Genomic DNA, 21,988 nt, shown 5'->3' on the forward strand with positions numbered 1-21,988 from the left:
GATAAGTTTGGACCACTTAACCCATTATGCTGTAATAATTTATATCATATACGATTAGATATTAGATATATGTTAGATATCACTTCATTGTCTCCACTGTGTCAACTTTTTCTAAATTGATGTTGTAGGTTGAAAACTTGCAACTAAAGTCACTTTGCACTGTTTCTTTTTTTCTTCCCATGGCACATGGATGAGATTTAGGAAGGATGTTTGTTTATCCAGAACCATTCAGCTTGAGGATCTAGAGTACAATTAGACTCTATTTGCTTCTTTTTTTGAGGTATTTTTTAAAACCATTATTTTCTAGTTTAGTTTTGGACCTAGTCCTAACCTAGTCCTAGTCCTAACCAACAAAGAGCACATGGTTAAGGGACTACGGGTAGCAGGGACACTGGGATTCAGCGATCATGCTATACTTGAGTTTGGGGTTGCAAGAAGAAGAAGACCTGAGAAGACACAGACTTCAAGGCTCGACTTTAGCAGGGTAGACTTCAAAAGCCTGAAGGCAAGGGTTAGCAGAATTCCATGGTGCAAAATTCTTAAGCACAAAAATGCACATGAAGGGTGGGAAATCTTCCGTAGGGAAATCATTAAAGCACAGGAACTAACAATACCTAGAAGGAAGAAAAATGGGAAGCACCTAAAAATATCAGGATGGATGACCAAAAAATTACATAACCTGCTAAAAAGGAAAAAGGAAACATACAAAAAGTGGAAGATGGGAACTATACCTAAGGAAGAGTACACAGCAGTCTGCAGACTCTGCAAGACAAGCATCAAAGGAGCTAAGGCTGAACACGAATTGAAGCTTGCAAAAGAGGCAAAGAGTAAGGTAAAAGGATTTTGGGGATATGTTAAAAGCAAAAGAAAAGTGAAGGAGACCATTGGAGTCCTGAAGAATGACAAAGGAGAAACAGTTAACATGGTGGAACAGCAGGTGGAGCTACTAAATTCATATTTTGTATCCGTCTTCTCCCAAGAAACTAATGGAAATATCGACATTAATGGTGATGGAGATGAGGGGAAGGAGGACTCCAAGCTGACTATAAGCGAAGGTCTGGTAAGAGAGCACTTAGCCAAGTTACAGGAAACCAAGTCCCCAGGACCAGATTATTTACACCCTAGAGTCCTAAAAGAGATAGCAGAGGAAATAACAGAACCCCTTGCTATAATCTTCGGTAAGTCATGGGAAACAGGAGTGGTCCCTTTAGATTGGAAAAGGGCAAATGTTGTCCCCATCTACAAAAAGGGGAAAAGGGACGATCCAGGAAATTACAGGCCGGTAAGTCTGACCTCGATAGCAGGAAAAATCTTTGAGCAAATTGTCAAGGAACATTTACTTCGGTACCTGGATGGGAAGGCATTAATTAACCAGAGCCAGCACGGCTTTATGACCAATAAATCTTGTCAGACTAACCTGATTTCCTTCTACAACAAAATCACTGAATGGTTGGACCAAGGGAATGCCGTGGACATAGTATATCTAGACTTCAGTAAGGCATTTGATAAAGTATCACATAACCTTCTTATTGAAAAAATGATTAAGTATGGCTTTGACAAAAAATCAGTTAGGTGGATTCACAACTGGCTTAATGATCGGGCACAACGAGTAATACTAAATGGCTACACATCGAACTGGAAGAAAGTCAAAAGCGGGGTGCCGCAGGGCTCTGTTCTGGGCCCAGTACTTTTTAATATCTTTATAAATGATCTGGACGATGGAATTATTGGGGAACTCATAAAATTAGCAGATGATACGAAGATAGGAGGAATAGCCAACACTAGAGAGGAGAGAGAGTGTATTCAAAAGGACTTAGACACACTGGAACAATGGGCTGAGGCGAACAAAATGGTATTTAACAGGGAGAAATGCAAAGTTCTACATCTGGGTAACAGAAATGTAAAAAACATATATAGTATGGGAGGAATAGAACTAAGTGATAGCATAGGGGAAAAGGACTTGGGCATAATAGTAGATCACAAATTCAACATGAGCCAACAGTGCGGTGCTGCTGCAAAAAAGGCTAATAAAATTCTGGGATGTATTAAGACAAGCATTGAATCTAGATCAAGAGGTCATTATTCCGCTGTACTCTTCCCTGGTCAGACCACACCTGGAATACTGTGTACAGTTCTGGGCGCCTCAATTCAAGAAAGACATCGATATATTGGAGCAAGTCCAGAGAAGAGCAACCAAAATGGTGGAAGGTCTGCAAACCATGTCCTATGAGGAGCGGCTAAAAGAATTGGGATTGTTTAGTTTGGAGAAGAGAAGGCTGAGGGGAGATTTAATAGCAGTCTACAAATATCTGAAAGGTAGTCACAGTGCAGAGGGATCTACCCTATTCTCATTCGCACAAGGAAGTACAAGAAGCAATGGGATGAAACTAAAGGGAAAGAGTTACAGATTAGACATTAGGAAAAACTTTCTGACAGTGAGGGTAGTGAGAGAGTGGAATAGGCTGCCACGGGAGGTGGTGGGCGCTCCATCAATGGAAATCTTCAAGCGGAATCTGGATAAACATATAGCTGGGATGATTTAGGAAAACCTGCACTCGCAGGGGGTTGGACCCGATGGCCCTTGAGGTCCCTTCCAACTCCAACTCTACCATAAGAAGTTTCATTACTACATAAAAGATTTAAAAACTTCATGAATTTCATGCATTTTCTACAAGTATTTTTTGGCGCCATTTTCTGTTCCACCAATTGTGACATGTCATTAAATCAAGTTTTTATAAATAGACAAGTGTATGGCAAATGGCTGAAAAAAACTATTACTAGAGTGTTCTACATTTTAAAAAACACCAATGACAAAAATACAGAAATGCACCAAAAGCTACTAAAAACACTTTTGATTATTGATTTTCAACAAACATCTAGTTGCAGCATTTTCTGAATTGACTGTTTTTGGAAATATTAAACTTATTTGTAGGTGTTCTTTTTTGTGGTATGTTTGCATATGCCATGGGTGCCTTCACACGAAGTTTACACTCCGTGTATTCTGTCCATTTTACACGTGTAAAAATACACGTGTAAAATGTAGTGTGAAGGCACCCTTAGTTATCCTGTTTATTAATTAAAAATATGTATACAATGGCAGAGATTTATCAAACAAAATGCACCAGAATTCCGTTGTAATTTGCAACAAAAAACTGTCTAAGGCCGGGGCCCCACGGGAAGTAAACGCCGCGATTTGCCGCTGTGGGAAAAATCGTGGCGTTGTACAGTGCAGGCAAAGCGGATGGGATTCATGTGAATCCCATCCCCACTTTGCGGAAAATATCGCAGCATGTCAATTATATCTATGGAAATGCCGGCAACTTTCCTGTAGATATAATGTTAAGAGTAAGTTCGCAGAGGAAAACTCTGTGAACTTTCTCTTAAAAGCGCTGTGGAAAGAACCACAATGCGTTCACGCAACGGTTCTTCCCGCAGCGCTGTAGAGGGGCCTTAACCTAAAGTGTGTGCCACATTTATGTAGTGTTTTAGATACTTTTAGGCTAAAGCCCCAGGTTTTGGAAAAGTTGCTTTTCCTTATGTGTCAGGGAAATGTGTGGTTCTAGTAACAGTAGTAACAGTCTCTGGTATTATGAACCCTAAGTTGCACATGTTGAGTACAAGGGTTTCAGGATGGGAAAGAAGGTCTTATAGTTGTAGGTGGGTAGGCCATCTGATCTAGGGTTATTGCCTGGAGGGCATTTTGATAGAATAGACTGGAGCTTCTTCAAGATGAAAGGAATAAGGCTGGTAGACATCAGGGAAAAAGACTGTATTTTTATCTTGTGGGCTTGTGGCTCCAGTGCAGATTAATGTGGTCTAAGTTAATAAAGACAGGTGTAGTATTTTAGAATTTACTTGCCACTATTGTCATGAAGTTTTGGGCCAGTGGTTTGGTGTAGAGAGTGTATTTAAGTCCTCTGCTTTTGTTTTTTGACCAAAGATATCATGAATTTAAAAACACTGTCACCATGGAGGTATATCTTTTTTTTCCATGATATATAGAATTTTTTTTTTGTTTAAGATGTCTTTGAGTTGATGTCTCTTGGCAGTGAGCATGTGAAGTGTGACTGACTCATTTTATAATTTTAGGTTCACTATTTTAGTATTGCCATGTAACGCTCGGGAATAAGATCACTGGAGATCTAAAAGGGCTAGAGAGAAGATCTTACCCCTGAACCCCCTGAAGGCCTGTCAGGGGGTTAATCTGCCAGAGTATCTTCCGACTCTGGTGGCTGGTCCCAGCCCTCGGCTATGTAACACACCCAAGTGCCAGAAGTAATGCCACAGGCACAAAATACAGTGCTGTGCTAATAATGTTAAATTGCGCTGAGCGTATACTTAAGGCTCAGCACAATGTAAAAGTATGGTGCAGAGCATGAATGGGGTTAAATAGAAGCTTTAATTGAGTTTGCTTATGTGTATGATATACTAGAGTAGAGTATACTGTCTGAGATAATGTCAAGTAGTATGCTCCATCAAACAAGAAAATAGCTTGGACATCACCAATCTAATGCAGCTTGAATTTCTTGAATTTATTTTGATGTCAGCATACTGATAAAAATTGACAATAGTAAATTAATCGTATAGCCCAGTATGCATCCTCAAAGCCTTCAGATATAGCATATGCTATATTGTAAATTAAATTTTCTTACATCAAGTATTTGCTGCATATAATTTGTGTTGGCCAGCATTCTCATTGACAGCTTCATCACCTCAGCTATCAGCATAAAAGAAATATAGTACAATAAAACAAAGATTCAACATAATACAACATTCAATATAAACTTTCTTGGCAGCAGAGGTTGATGTTACTCTTGGGATCAAACTGGTTAAAAATTTTTTAAAATACTTAATCGGGCCAGTTTAAAGGATTTTCTAATAATGTGTTTTTAGACAACTTCTAAAAGTGCTTTCCTGCTGGGCTTGGTTTAAAAATCAAAATACTTCAACATAATTTTGTAGATCAAAATAATAGAGCCAAGATTGCCTGTGCATTAGGCATCTGAATGACTCATTGACTGGAGGGAAGTAAACAAATATACAATGTATGCATTGGCATTGGTGGGGCCTTTTAAAATAGTTTCTTTGAAGGAAAAAAAAAACTAAATAATAAAACTGGCCAGAATATTGAACAGCTGGATTATCATTAAATTGTGCCAGATACATTTGGGGAGTGTAAAAACTTGCTTCACTGTTGGCTACTAGAATGTGTAGAGAAATATTGCTTATGCAATGTATGGCCATTGTCTGAGCTTTCTATCTGAAATCATTAGTAAGTATTTATTTGAGAGCACACACTTCTGCTTAATACGGATTAGGATGTAGTGTACAGTACCTAAAGTAGACGTCAAAATGTTGACAAAAATATTTTTTGTTATTTAACCCCTTCCCGCCGATGGCATTTTTTGATTTTCGTTTTTCGTTTTTGACTCCCCTCCTTCTAAACCCCATAACTTTTTTATTTCTCTGCTCCCAGAGCCATATGAGGTCTTAATTTTTGCGGGACAAATTTTTCTTCATGGTGCTACCATTAATTATTCTATATAATGTACTGGGAAGCAGGAAAAAAAATCAGAATGGGGTGGATTTGAAGAAAAAATGCATTTCTGCGACTTTCTTACGGGCTTTGGTTTTACGGCGTTCACTGTGCAGCAAAAATCACATGTCCCCTATATTCTGTGTTTCGGTACGGTTCCAGGGATACCAAATTTATATGGTTTTATTTACATTTTGACCCCTAAAAAAAATTCCAAAACTGTCTTAAAAATTTTTTTTTTCTAAAAGTTGCCATATACCGACGGCCGTAACTTTTTTATACGTAAGTGTACGGGGATGCATAGGGCGTCTTTTTTTGTGGGGCCGGGTGTACTTTTTAGTTCTACAATTTTCGGGAAATGTTATTGCTTTGATCACTTTTTATTCAAATTTTTATCAGAATCAAAACAGTGAAAAAACGGCGGTTTGGCACTTTCGACTATTTTTCCCGCTACGGCGTTTACCAAACAGGAAAAATATTTTTATAGATTTGTAGAGCGGGCGATTTTGGACGCGGGGATACCTAACATGTATATGTTTCACAGTTTTTAACTACTTTTATATGTGTTCTAGGGAAAGGGGGGTGATTTGAACTTTTAATACTTTCTATATTTTTTTATATTTTTTTTTACTTTTTTTTTTTTTTTTTTTGCATTAGACCCCCTAGGGGTGTTTAACCCCAGGGGGTCTGATCACTAATGCAATGCATTACAATGCTAATGCATTGCAAAAAATCATCCTTTCTTTTGCAGGCTTCATAGACCAGCCTGCAAAATAGAGGATTTGCAGACAAGCCTGGGAGCCTTGTACAGGCTCCCGGCTGTCATGGCAACATGACGTCGGCCCTGGAGCATGCTCCAGGAGCCGGCGATCCCGGGCAAAATGGCGGCGCCCATGCGCAACCGGGAAAATGGCGCCTCCGGCGCCTTTGACCGCGGCGCCGGAGGGGTTAATGCCTCCGATCGGTCCCCGGACCGATCGGAGGCATTAGAGTCCGTTGTCTACTGCTTAAAGCAGTAGACACCCGCGCGGCTATGGCGGCCGCCCGGCTCCCGGGCGGTCGCCATAGTTACAGACCCGACATGCGCCGTACTATTACGGCGCATATCGGGAAAGGGTTAATATATGTTTTTCCCATTTCGTGTCTATAACCTTTTCTTTATATTGATTGTTGATATTTTTATACAAAGTTCTTAGTTCAACTGTCAGTTGTCTGTTTCCTAAACTGAATAGTTACAATTCTGAAAATCTTTCTGGATACTGCAGTCAATTCCATTGACCTTGGTGGCCTAAGACAATCTGTCACCAAGTACAAAATACTGAATACCATAAATTATTTGACTGTTCCTGTGCCCCTGATCAACTTAGCGTTTGTATTACTTAAATCTGTCAACCAATTTATAAGATATGGTCCCCAGATGGTTATATGTAAACTAAGGGTAGGTTCACATATATCAGTTGCATCAGTTTTTTTGTCCCTTAGTCATTACAAATGATCTCAAAACTGATGCGAAAATACATCAGTTGTCTTCAGCCCCAATTTTAGAGTTGCTGTAAACATGACATGGTATTCAAAATCCAACCATCTAAACCTGCGCTCCCAAACCACATAGGGCTCCTTCACAGTTGCATCCTGCTATATGTCAAAATAGTAGTTTATACCCACATGTATCCAGGATAATGTTTTTAATGTCGTATGTGGGTATAAATTGCTGTTTTGGGCACACAGCCGAGCACAGCAGGGAAGGAGCACTATTATGGTTTTTGGACGCAATGCTACTTTTGTAGAGTCCCTGAATTGATAGTAAAGTGAAATCCACAGACATTTGACTCAATTTTGTAAACTGGAGCATTGCATTAATTTAATTTTCATAAATGAATGCGCATGCTGATAATGAAAAGTGAAAATTGCCATTTTTCAAGAGATGCACCATTTCAGTGCTATGTTGTGCCCAGCTTCTGTCAGCAGAGACACACACTCCAAAAACTGTTAAGCAGGTATCCCAGGCACTACAACTTTTGGAGTGTTCATCTCTAGTACAAGCTGGGCACAACATACAATGCACTGCAATGAGCTATTCCTGGAAAAATTGCCATATTCACCTTTCACCATCAGCTGCGTATCCATTTCTGTAAAATAAATGAATGCAAGAATTGAGGGTTATAAATGCTCACTCTATCTACACACTGTAAAAACTCTCATAGCCCTTCACTGGAAAAGTATGCCTCCCACTATCAGCCCAGTCTTTGTAGTGCTCATAAAAGTTGTCCAAAGCCTGGAATTCTTGACTGCTACCCTCAGTGGACCAGTGGATGCATTCTAGTCTATTTGTTCTCTGTGGAATCACTACTGCATCATGAAAGATCTCTGATACCACCTTCCCCCTACTTCCCTCCCTAGTTTCTACCCCTTTGTGTTTCCCCCTGGTCCTGTTTTTATGGACAATATTAATCACCTTTTTGGAAATGTGTTTTTGCCTGATTACAATGCCGTTGTTTTGTACTCTTTGCTGTACTGTGCTTTAGTACATTCTAAAAAAAATTCTATAAAAATTACAGTATAAAATAAAATGCTCACTGAACTCTTGATAAATGCCTTCAGGGGTGTAGTTTACAAAATGGGGTCACATGTCAGGGGATTCCACTTAACTGGCAACTCCAAAAGTGTCATGATGTTCAATAACCAAACCTTCTAAATTTGTGCTCCAAAAACCACATTACACTGATTTCCTTCTGTTCTCAAACAGCAGCTTATACTCATATATGACATTAAGTTCATTATCCTGGGTATGATAGTGTCATACATGGTGACATAAATTTCAGTTTGGGCACAGAACAGGGCACAGTTGTGAAGGAGCGCTATGTGGCTTCTGGAGTGCAGATTTAGATGTTTGGTGTCATGTCATGTTTGCAGAGCCTCTAAATTACCAGTAAAGTTTAATGCCCTAGGGTGTGACCGCATTTTGAACACTGCATCCTTCAAAGAATATATCAAGGGATGTAGTGACCATTAGTATCCCAATCAGATAGTGAAACGTGAATATATAAGCTGTGTGGAGTACATTTGGAACACCACATTTCCTACTATTTCGCCAGTAGCTCCTATGATTGGAGAGGGGGGTTGTCACTCTGGGGGTCACTTCTGCTTTCTTTTCCCTTGTAAGCTCTAAATCTAGTGTGTACCCTGATATACACCTGCACAGCTTATACATTCCCTTCCCACCACAGCCAGTTTTGTTCTAATGATTTAGTGATTTGGGAGGTTTTTGCCTTCACATTATATAAGCTACATATACAATTTTGAATAAGTTTTATTACCGTATATACTTGAGTATAAGACGACCCGAATATAGGCCGAGGCCCCTAATTTTACCACAAAAAACTGGAAAATCTTATTGACTTGAGTATAAGCCTGGGGGGTGGGGAATCCACCATTGCAGATAAAAAGTCTGGTCATGTGCATTACAGCATGTGCTTCATATTAATAACTGATAACTCCATCATGTCCCTCACATTTACCCCCTGTGTGCCTCACATAAGAGTTACTGATATGTGGGACATATGGAGGTAATAATTAGGTATCTTCATATTTAAGGTCATTTATTAGTACCCCCATGTGTCTCACATATTAGTAACCCTTATATGGAGCACACAGCAGTTAATATGAGGGACATGATGGGGTTAACTGCTATTAATGTGAGGCACATGGAGTTACTGAAACTAAATTAATAACCCCAAATGCCTGACATTACTAGGAATAGTAACTCTAGCAGGTACTTGTGTGTTTTACTTTCACTTTACAGAAGCTTTCTCTCCTCGATACAACAGACATCTTATATAAGACACAATAAGTCCTGCACATAATGGCAACTGACTTATCTGCAGATGTTACATTCTTGTGGCTACAGGACCTTTGATGACATCACAGTCACGTGACCTACATGACAAGCCAATCACAAAGCAATAGCACTAAAGGACCTCCCCGTTTGTTTAATTTATGCAGGTCCTTGCAGATCTCTGTCCTCCGTGGATGCTGACTCGAGTATAAGCCAAGGGGGGCTTTTTCAGCATAAAAACTGTGCTGAAAAAGTCGACTTATACTCAAGTATATACGGTAACTCTTTTTTTGGAGGGAAAAAAAAAAACTAAATTGCACACTGTGTTTTACCCTTTAAATTGTTTTAACATGCAGCGTACAGCATAAGTAATGCCTAACTTTCATTGTTTTTTTTTACACGTTCCTAGTTTTGCAAAACAAAAACCCATTTGGGGACATAAACGCAATAATTTTTGTAAGTAGAAAGGCTAGTATAATTGAAAATATAAGCACTATTTTATCTTGGTTTCATCAATCATTAAAAACTTCTTAGAGACCTGACAGCTTTTTAAGATGTAGGAAATTAAAAGTTAGACATTTTTGAAAATAGAAATGGTTACAAATTCTGAAAAGATTTTCTGTAGCCATCTTAACAGTGACAGTCTTTTGTTTTGATAGGATGTATATAGGTACAATGGAGGCAGAAAGTCCGCCAAGGAAAACTCTGTGGACTTTCTGTGAAAAATACTGCGGAAAAAAACGCAATGTGTTTCTGCCACAGTCTTATAACAGCATTTTTTGCAGTGATTCGCTGCTTGAAACCTTAGCCTAGTAAAGGTTCTTGATTGTAGATTTTGGCAATAATAAACCTATCTCCTTTAGAGTACTCTAGATTTGGGTAGATGTTGGGAAGCAGATTTTCTGTAGCAAAGAAAAAAAAATCTATAGTTACATAGCTAGTGCAGTTAAAAAGACTTTTTGTCATGAGAAAAACAAAATACCTATACTTTGAATTCTATGGTTAGTGGGAATCAAGACATAATAAAAAAAAAAAATAACATATGGTCCTTAAAAGGGTTACCCACCTTTCTAATAGTGATGAACTATCCATAGGAAGGGCCATCAATTTTAGATTTGCAGGGTCCAACAGTCAGGACCCTCACAGATCAGATGTTCCAGGACAGCGTAGTTCCAAGTAATGTTTACATGGCAAGAGCTGTGCTGCTCACTTGCTGTACAATTTGTAGCGGAGGATTTAGGTACTGACCCAGCATTATTCTACAGTTCCCTATAACCACTTACTGTCTGGAAATACCTGTACTATCATCCCACTGGTCCACTGGGGATGGGGGGTTACAGAGTGAATGGTTGAATCCAGTCAGCAGGTAGGAACTTTTTTCAGGCATTCTTCACTGAGTCTTCACTGAGATTCCCAACTGAGGTGGTGTGGGAACAGGGCCAGTGAGAGAGTCCATTGCTACTAAAGCCACAGCATTGAGGCAGGGAAGAATAAGTTCCTTATATCTAATGATTGTAAATTCAAGTTGAGTTGTGCCATTTTTGGCGAAAACTCGGAGTTCAGCTCTGTCCTAGGAGTTGAGACTTTAATGTGCCTTGGGACTGACAGTCTTTTAGAGAGAAAGTCAGACACAAACTGGCACATTTATATTCTATTTTGGGCATAGACCACTGGAAAAAAAACAAAAAAAAAAACATCCCCCAAGCTCACTCATTGTCCACAGTGGAACTAATCTATAAGATCTACACTTCCATATCTTTGTGGTAGTCATAGGTTGCCGTGTACAGTTTTGCAGTAAAGTTTAAACCTGATTCATCTGCCAACCAATGTTTACCTGCAACCACCATCAAGGGCCCTTCCAGCTTCCACCTTAGGAAGGCTGAAAAGACCATTAGTAAGGGACCTGGGGTAGGACGTCCACCACGATCAGGAACGCTGCAGGCTCCCACAACTGCACTAGGAGGAGAGCTGGAGGAGTTGGTTGAGTCTACTCGCCACCGTTGACAAATCCTATTTCTATTTCCATCCTTTGGGTTCCCTTCAACAGTTTACTGCACAAAGCAAAAAAGAAATGTTTTTCAGATTGTTTCAGAAATTGATAAATAGTGGGCCACATTGACTAATACTGTCTAAGCTTTAGATGAGGCAATATTAGACTTGGCAGAATTATCAAAATCTAATGCTCTTTGATAAATCTGGCATTTCTGTAGACTGTCTAGTCTATTTTTAAGCCACTTATCAAAATTGTGGTGCATGTTTTGGTGGCCATAGTAAACCCCACCCTTTTTGACAAACTCCATCCATTTCCTGATAAGCCCACTCACTTGTCAGTTAAGACACAGAAAGTGTCTAGAACATAAATAAAAAGTAAAGTATGTTTGCCAGTTTTTGTTGTAGATTAAGCCACAATTCAGCCCCTAATCTGCCCAGAAAAGAAATCTTGCAATACTCTATATGTAGCCAATAAACAGTCCAAAGGATCACACAAATCCAACTTTTAAACGTCATTCACCATTGCGTTTATTCCTTTATAGAATGGATTAATTTATTTATTTGAAATTTTTACTATCTCTTTGATAAACTTGCTTAGATTTTTGTTTAACTTAATGATGGCCTGCTTCACTTGAATTGATTTCTCTTTGGACTGCACAGTTACTAAATGCAAATCTAGTGTCTCAGGAGTGTACACAAGGGGGTGGTTTGATGATTAAGACTAGAGATGAGCGAACAGTGTTCTATCGAACTCATGTTCGATCGGATATTAGGCTGTTCGGCATGTTCGAATCGAATCGAACACCGCATGGTAAAGTGTGCCATTACTCGATTCCCCTCCCACCTTCCCTGGCGCCTTTTTTGCTCCAATAACAGCGCAGGGTAGGTGGGACAGGAACTACGACACCGGTGACGTTGAAAAAAGTAGGAAAAACCCATTGGCTGCCGAAAACATGTGACCTCTAATTTAAAAGAACAGCGCCGCCCAGGTTCGCGTCATTCTGAGCTTTCAATTCACCGAGAACGGAGGCTTCAGTCCACTTAGCTAGGGATCAGATTCTGGGTAGGCAGGGACAGGCTAGGATAGGAAGGAGAAGACAACCAACAGCTCTTGTAAGAGCTAAATTCCAGGGAGAAGCTTGTCAGTGTAACGTGGCACTGACGGGCTCAATCGCCACAACCCAGCTTTCCCCGGATCCTGAATGGAATACACTGACAGTGTATTCCTGTATACCCTATATATACACCCCCGATCCCCGTTCCAACGGTGTGCCCCCCCACCTTCACCCCAGAAATACCCTGCAAGTCCCCTAGCAATAGAATTGGGGCTATATACACCCACTATTTTTGCTACTGCCATATAGTGCCATTGTCTCACTGGGAATTCAAAGAATATATTGGGGTTACAAATACCCTCATTTCTTGTTACTGCCATATAGTGCCAGTTTCTGACTGGGAATTCCAAGAATATATTGGGGTTACAAATACCTTCAAGTCCTGCCACTGCCATATAGTGCCATTGTCTGACTGGGAATTCCAAGAATATATTGGGGTTACAAATACCCTCATTTCTTGCTACTGCCATATAGTGCCATTGTCTGACTGGGAATTCCAATAATATATTGGGGTTACAAATACCTTCAAGTCCTGCCACTGCCATATAGTGCCATTGTCTGACTGGAAATTCCAAGAATATATTGGGGTTACAAATACCTTCAAGTCCTGCCACTGCCATATAGTGCCATTGTCTGACTGGGAATTCCAAGAATATATTGGGGCTACAAATACCTTCAAGTCCTGCCACTGCCATATAGTGCCATTGTCTGACTGGGAATTCCAAGAATATATTGTGGTTACAAATACCCTCATTTCTTGCTACTGCCATATAGTGCCATTGTCTGACTGGGAATTCCAAGAATATATTGGGGTTACAAATACCTTCAAGTTCTGCCACTGGCATATAGTGCCAGTTTCTGACTGGGAATTCAAAGAATATATTGGGGTTACAAATACCCTCATTTCTTGCTACTGCCATATAGTGCCAGTTTCTGACTGGGAATTCAAAGAATATATTGGGGTTACAAATACCCTCATTTCTTGCTACTGCCATATAGTGCCATTGTCTGACTGGGAATTCAAAGAATATATTGGGGTTACAAATACCCTCATTTCTTGCTACTGCCATATAGTGCCAGTTTCTGACTGGGAATTCAAAATGCGCAAGGCTCCCGGAAAGGGACGTGGACGAGGCCGTGGGCGAGGTCGGGGAAATGGTTCTGGGGAGCAAGGTAGCAGTGAAGCCACAGGGCGTCCCGTGCCTACTCCTGTGGGGCAGCAAGCATTGCGCCACTCCAAAGTGCCAGGGTTGCTTGCCACATTAACTAAACTGCAGGGTACAAACCTTAGTAGGTCCGAGAACCAGGAACAGGTCTTGCAATGGCTGTCGGATAACGCTTACAGCACATTGTCCAGCAGCCAGTCAGGCTCTGCCTCCTCTCCTCCTATTACCCAACAGTCTTGTCCTCCTTCCTCCCAAAATTCTCAAGCTTCACAGAACAATAACCCCAACTGTCCCTGCTCCCCAGAGCTGTTCTCCGCTCCTTTCATTGTCCCTCAACCTGCCCCTCCATGTCGCGATTCCACGGACCTAACAGAGGAGCATCTGTGTCCAGTCTCCTCCATCTCTGTTCGATTTGGTGGTGGATGACCAGCAACCCACCCTCATCGACGACGATGTGACGCAGTTGCCGTCAGGGCATCCAGTTGACCTGCGCATTGTGCGGGAGGAGGAGATGAGACAGGAGTTGGAAGAGGAAGTGGTGGATGATGAGGACACTGACCCGACCTGGACAGGGGGGATGTCAAGCGGGGAAAGTAGTGTGGATGTTGAGGCAGGTGCAGCACCAAAAAGGGTAGCTAGAGGCAGAGGTCAGCAGCTTAGGCAAAGCCAGGCCACACCCGGAATCGCCCAAGATGTTCCAGTTCGTACCCAGCCCCGAAAAACTCCCACCTCGAGGGCACGTTTCTCGAAGGTGTGGAGTTTTTTCAAGGAACGCGCCGAGGACAGATATAGTGTTGTCTGCACAATTTGCCTCTCGAAATTGATTAGGGGCTCTGAGAAGAGCAACCTGTCCAACACTTCAATGCGCCGTCATTTGGAATCCAAGCACTGGAATCAGTGGCAGGCAGCAACGGCAGGACAAAGACCGCCTGCCGTTCACGCCACTGCCACTGCTGACTGTGCTGGCGATGCACTCCAGAGGACGAGCCAGGACACCACTTCATCTGCCTCCGCCACTTTGTTGACTTCTTCCTCATCCTCCCCTGTTCCTGTCTTATCTCCTTCTCCTGCACCATCAAAGGCACCATCAGGCGCTTCTTTACAACAACCCACCATCTCTCAGACATTGGAGCGGCGGCAGAAATACACCGCTAACCACCCACACGCGCAAGCCTTTAATGCCAACATCGCTAAACTGCTGGCCCAGGAGATGTTGGCGTTCCGGCTTGTTGAAACTCCCGCCTTCCTGGACCTGATGGCAACTGCGGCACCTCGCTATGCCGTCCCTAGCCGTCACTACTTCTCCCGGTGTGCCGTCCCCGCCTTGCACCAGCACGTGTCACTCAACATCAGGCGGGCCCTTAGTTCCGCGCTTTGCACAAAGGTCCACTTGACCACCGACGCGTGGACAAGTGCATGCGGACAGGGACGCTACATTTCACTGATGGCACACTGGGTGAATGTAGTTGAGGCTGGGACTGCTTCCCAAACTGGCCCGGTGTACCTCGTCTCCCCGCCTAACATTCCTGGCAGGGACACGAGAAGAACACCCCCCTCCTCTTCCACCGCCTCCTCCTCCGCCACCGGCTCCTCCTCCGCCACCGCCTCCTCCTCCGCTGTTAGATTGACCCCAGCTATGAGTTGGAAACGTTGCAGCACTGGCGTTGGTAGACGTCAGCAGGCCGTGCTGAAGCTGATCAGCTTGGGGGACAGACAGCACACTGCCTCCGAGGTGAGGGATGCCCTCCTCGATGAGACGGCAATATGGTTTGAGCTGCTGCACCTGGGCCCAGGCATGGTCGTTTGTGATAACGGCCGGAACCTGGTAGCAGCTCTGGAGCTTGCCGGACTCCAACATGTTCCATGCCTGGCCCACGTCTTCAACCTAGTGGTGCAACGTTTCCTAAAGAGCTACCCCAATGTTCCAGAGCTACTGGTGAAAGTGCGGCGCATGTGCGCCCACTTTCGCAAGTCGACAGTAGCCGCTGCTAGCTTAAAATCTCTCCAGCAACGCCTGCATGTGCCACAACACCGGCTTTTGTGCGACGTCCCCACACGCTGGAACTCAACGTTTCAGATGTTGAATAGAGTGGTTGAGCAGCAGAGACCTTTGATGGAATACCAGCTACAAAACCCTAGGGTGCCACAAAGTCAGCTGCCTCAGTTTCTCATCCATGAGTGGCCATGGATGAGAGACCTTTGTGACATCCTATGGGTGTTTGAGGAGTCCACAAGGAGGGTGAGCTCTGAGGATGCGATGGTGAGCCTTACAATCCCGCTCTTGTGTGTTCTGAGAGAATCCCTGATTGACATCAGGGATAACTCAGATCACACAGAGGAGTCAGGGATAGCATCCGATCCGTCACAGCTGGAGAGTAGGTCCACACATCTGTCCGCTTCATCACGTTTAATGGAGGAGGAGGAGGAGGAGGAGGAAGAAGAGTTGTCCGATGATGTGATGGTGATACAGGAGGCTTCCGGGCAACTTCGAATCGTCCCATTGTTGCAGCGCGGATGGGTAGACATGGACGATGAGGAGGAAATGGAGATTGAATTTTCCGGTGGGGCCAGAGGAGTCATGCCAACTAACACTGTGGCAGACATGGCTGAGTTCATGTTGGGGTGCTTTACAACCGACAAGCGTATTGTCAAAATCATGGAGGACAACCAGTACTGGATCTTTGCTATCCTTGACCACCGGTATAAAAACAACATCTCCTCTTTTATTCCGGTAGAGGGGAGGGCCAATCGCATCAATGCTTGCCACAAGCAATTGGTGCAGAATATGATGGAGATGTTTCCAGCATGTGACATTGGCGGCAGGGAGGGCAGTTCCTCCAGTAGGCGACCAAGTTCTCACCGGTCCACACAAACGAGGGGCACACTGTCTAAGGTCTGGGACACCTTGATGGCACCCCCTCGCCAAAGTGCCACCACGGAGGGTCCTAGTGTCACCAGGCGTGAGAAGTATAGGCGCATGTTGCGGGAATACCTTTCCGACCACAGCCCTGTCCTCTCCGACCCCTCTGCGCCCTACACGTATTGGGTGTCGAAGTTGGACCTGTGGCTTGAACTTGCCCTATATGCCTTGGAGGTGCTGTCCTGTCCTGCTGCCAGCGTCCTATCTGAGAGGGTGTTCAGTGCAGCCGGTGGCATCATCACTGACAAGCGCACCCGTCTGTCAGCTGAGAGTGCCGACCGGCTCACTTTGATAAAAATGAACCACCACTGGATAGAGCCTTCATTTTCGTAACCACCTGTGTAAAGCACCCCAACATGAAACTCCATGTCTGTGCTCAACCTCTCCAATTCCTCCGCATCCTCATACTCATCCACCATAAGCGTTGCACAATTCTGCTAATACTAGGCTCCTTCCACCCTGATTTCCCCCAACTCTGCTGGTTAGAGGCTCCCTCCACCCTGATTTCCCCCAACTCTGCTGGTTAGAGGCTCCCTCCACCCTGATTTCCCCCAACTCTGCTGGTTAGAGGCTCCCTCCACCCTGATTTCCCCCAACTCTGCTGGTTAGAGGCTCCCTCCACCCTGATTTCCCACAATTCTGCTGGTTAGAGGCTCCCTCCACCATGAATTGGTCCAAACTGGGCTGGTTAGAGGCTCCCTCCACCATGAATTGGTCCAAACTGGGGTTTTTAGAGGCTCCCTCCACCATGAATTTCCCAAAACTTGGCTGTTTAGAGGCTCCCTCCACCATGAATTGGTCCAAACTGGACTGGTTAGAGGTTCCCTCCACCATGAACTTCCCATAGCTTGGCTTTTTAGAGGCTCCCTCCACCATGAATTGGTCCAAACTGGGGTTTTTAGAGGCTCCCTCCACCATGAATTTCCCAAAACTTGGCTGTTTAGAGGCTCCCTCCACCATGAATTGGTCCAAACTGGGCTGGTTAGAGGCTCCCTCCACCATGAATTGGTCCAAACTGGGCTGTTTAGAGGCTCCCTCCACCATGAATTGGTCCAAACTGGGCTGTTTAGAGGCTCCCTCCACCATGAATTGGTCCAAACTGTGGTTTTTAGAGGCTCCCTCCACCATGAATTGGTCCAAACTGGGCTGGTTAGAGGCTCCCTCCACCATGAACTTCCCATAGCTTGGCTGTTTAGAGGCTCACTCCACCATGAATTGGTCCAAACTGGGGTTTTTAGAGGCTCCCTCCACCATGAACTTCCCATAGCTTGGCTGTTTAGAGGCTCCCTCCACCATGAATTGGTCCAAACTGGGCTGTTTAGAGGCTCCCTCCACCATGAATTGGTCCAAACTGGAGTTTTTAGAGGCTCCCTCCACCATGAATTGGTCCAAACTGGGGTTTTTAGAGGCTCCCTCCACCATGAATTGGTCCAAACTAGGCTGGTTAGAGGCTCCCTCCACCATGAACTTCCCATAGCTTGGCTGTTTAGAGGCTCCCTCCACCATGAATTGGTCCAAACTGGGGTTTTTAGAGGCTCCCTCCACCATGAACTTCCCATAGCTTGGCTGTTTAGAGGCTCCCTCCACCATGAATTGGTCCAAACTGGGCTGTTTAGAGGCTCCCTCCACCATGAATTGGTCCAAACTGGGGTTTTTAGAGGCTCCCTCTACCATGAATTGGTCCAAACTGGGCTGGTTAGAGGCTCCCTCCACCATGAACTTCCCATAGCTTGGCTGTTTAGAGGCTCCCTCCACCATGAATTGGTCCAAACTGGGGTTTTTAGAGGCTCCCTCCACCATGAACTTCCCATAGCTTGGCTGTTTAGAGGCTCCCTCCACCATGAATTGGTCCAAACTGGGCTGTTTAGAGGCTCCCTCCACCATGAATTGGTCCAAACTGGGGTTTTTAGAGGCTCCCTCCACCATGAATTGGTCCAAACTGGGCTGGTTAGAGGCTCCCTCCACCATGAACTTCCCATAGCTTGGCTGTTTAGAGGCTCCCTCCGCCATGAATTGGTCCAAACTGGGGGTTTTAGAGGCTCCCTCCACCATGAATTTCCCAAAACTTGGCTGTTTAGAGGCTCCCTCCACCATGAATTGGTCCAAACAGGGCTGGTTAGAGGCTCCCTCCACCATGAACTTCCCATAGCTTGGCTGTTTAGAGGCTCCCTCCACCATGAATTGGTCCAAACTGGGCTGTTTAGAGGCTTCCTCCACCATGAATTGGTCCAAACTGGGGTTTTTAGAGGCTCCCTCCACCATGAATTTCCCAAAACTTGGCTGTTTAGAGGCTCCCTCCACCATGAATTTCCCAAAACTTGGCTGTTTAGAGGCTCCCTCCACCATGAACTTCCCATAGCTTGGCTGTTTAGAGGCTCCCTCCACCATGAATTGGTCCAAACTGGGGTTTTTAGAGGCTCCCTCCACCATGAATTTCCCAAAACTTGGCTGTTTAGAGGCTCCCTCCACCATGAATTTCCCAAAACTTGGCTGTTTAGAGGCTCCCTCCACCATGAATTGGTCCAAACTGGGGTTTTTAGAGGCTCTTTCCACCATGAACTTCCCATAGCTTGGCTGTTTAGAGGCTCCCTCCACCATGAATTGGTCCAAACTGGGGTTTTTAGAGGCTCCCTCCTCCATGAATTTCCCAAAACTTGGCTGTTTAGAGGCTCCCTCCACCATGAATTGGTCCAAACTGGGGTTTTTAGAGGCTCCCTCCACCATGAATTGGTCCAAACTGGGCTGGTTAGAGGCTCCCTCCACCATGAACTTCCCATAGCTTGGCTGTTTAGAGGCTCCCTCCACCATGAATTGGTCCAAACTGGGGTTTTTAGAGGCTCCCTCCACCATGAATTTCCCAAAACTTGGCTGTTTAGAGGCTCCCTCCACCATGAATTGGTCCAAACTGGGCTGGTTAGAGGCTCCCTCCACCATGAATTGGTCCAAACTGGGCTGTTTAGAGGCTCCCTCCACCATGAATTGGTCCAAACTGGGCTGTTTAGAGGCTCCCTCCACCATGAATTGGTCCAAACTGTGGTTTTTAGAGGCTCCCTCCACCATGAATTGGTCCAAACTGGGCTGGTTAGAGGCTCCCTCCACCATGAACTTCCCATAGCTTGGCTGTTTAGAGGCTCACTCCACCATGAATTGGTCCAAACTGGGGTTTTTAGAGGCTCCCTCCACCATGAACTTCCCATAGCTTGGCTGTTTAGAGGCTCCCTCCACCATGAATTGGTCCAAACTGGGCTGTTTAGAGGCTCCCTCCACCATGAATTGGTCCAAACTGGAGTTTTTAGAGGCTCCCTCCACCATGAATTGGTCCAAACTGGGGTTTTTAGAGGCTCCCTCCACCATGAATTGGTCCAATCTAGGCTGGTTAGAGGCTCCCTCCACCATGAACTTCCCATAGCTTGGCTGTTTAGAGGCTCCCTCCACCATGAATTGGTCCAAACTGGGGTTTTTAGAGGCTCCCTCCACCATGAACTTCCCATAGCTTGGCTGTTTAGAGGCTCCCTCCACCATGAATTGGTCCAAACTGGGCTGTTTAGAGGCTCCCTCCACCATGAATTGGTCCAAACTGGGGTTTTTAGAGGCTCCCTCTACCATGAATTGGTCCAAAGTGGGCTGGTTAGAGGCTCCCTCCACTATGAACTTCCCATAGCTTGGCTGTTTAGAGGCTCCCTCCACCATGAATTGGTCCAAACTGGGCTGTTTAGAGGCTCCCTCCACCATGAATTGGTCCAAACTGGGGTTTTTAGAGGCTCCCTCCACCATGAATTGGTCCAAACTGGGCTGGTTAGAGGCTCCCTCCACCATGAACTTCCCATAGCTTGGCTGTTTAGAGGCTCCCTCCGCCATGAATTGGTCCAAACTGGGGGTTTTAGAGGCTCCCTCCACCATGAATTTCCCAAAACTTGGCTGTTTAGAGGCTCCCTCCACCATGAATTTCCCAAAACTTGGCTGTTTAGAGGCTCCCTCCACCATGAACTTCCCATAGCTTGGCTGTTTAGAGGCTCCCTCCACCATGAATTGGTCCAAACTGGGGTTTTTAGAGGCTCCCTCCACCATGAATTTCCCAAAACTTGGCTGTTTAGAGGCTCCCTCCACCATGAATTTCCCAAAACTTGGCTGTTTAGAGGCTCCCTCCACCATGAATTGGTCCAAACTGGGGGTTTTAGAGGCTCTTTCCACCATGAACTTCCCATAGCTTGGCTGTTTAGAGGCTCCCTCCACCATGAATTGGTCCAAACTGGGGTTTTTAGAGGCTCCCTCCTCCATGAATTTCCCAAAACTTGGCTGTTTAGAGGCTCCCTCCACCATGAATTGGTCCAAACTGGGGTTTTTAGAGGCTCCCTCCACCATGAATTGGTCCAAGCTGGGCTGGTTAGAGTCTCCCTCCACCATGAACTTCCCATAGCTTGGCTGTTTAGAGGCTCCCTCCACCATGAATTGGTCCAAACTGGGGTTTTTAGAGGCTCCCTCCACCATGAATTTCCCAAGACTTGGCTGTTTAGAGGCTCCCTCCACCATGAATTGGTCCAAACTGGGCTGTTTAGAGGCTCCCTCCACCATGAATTGGTCCAAATTGGGCTGTTTAGAGGCTCCCTCCACCATGAATTGGTCCAAACTGGGGTTTTTAGAGGCTCCCTCCACCATGAATTGTTCCAAACTGGGCTGGTTAGAGGCTCCCTCCACCATGAACTTCCCATAGCTTGGCTGTTTAGAGGCTCCCTCCACCATGAATTGGTCCAAACTGGGGTTTTTAGAGGCTCCCTCCACCATGAACTTCCCATAGCTTGGCTGTTTAGAGGCTCCCTCCACCATGAATTGGTCCAAACTGGGCTGTTTAGAGGCTCCCTCCACCATGAATTGGTCCAAACTGGGGTTTTTAGAGGCTCCCTCCACCATGAACTTCCCATAGCTTGGCTGTTTAGAGGCTCCCTCCACCATGAATTGGTCCAAACTGGGCTGTTTAGAGGCTCCCTCCACCATGAATTGGTCCAAACTGGGGCTTTTAGAGGCTCCCTCCACCATGAATTTCCCAAAACTTGGCTGTTTAGAGGCTCCCTCCACCATGAATTGGTCCAAACTGGGCTGGTTAGATGCTCCCTCCACCATGAATTGGTCCAAACAGGTTTTTAGAGGCTCCCTCCACCATGAATTGGTCCAAACTGGGCTGGTTAGAGGCTCCCTCCACCATGAACTTCCCATAGCTTGGCTGTTTAGAGGCTCCCTCCACCATGAATTGGTCCAAACTGGGCTGTTTAGAGGCTTCCTCCACCATGAATTGGTCCAAACTGGGGTTTTTAGAGGCTCCCTCCACCATGAATTGGTCCAAACTGGGCTGGTTAGAGGCTCCCTCCACCATGAACTTCCCATAGCTTGGCTGTTTAGAGGCTCCCTCCACCATGAATTGGTCCAAAC

The sequence above is a fragment of the Leptodactylus fuscus genome, chromosome 1 (assembly GCF_031893055.1).
Source record: "Leptodactylus fuscus isolate aLepFus1 chromosome 1, aLepFus1.hap2, whole genome shotgun sequence".
Classification (NCBI taxonomy): domain Eukaryota; kingdom Metazoa; phylum Chordata; class Amphibia; order Anura; family Leptodactylidae; genus Leptodactylus; species Leptodactylus fuscus.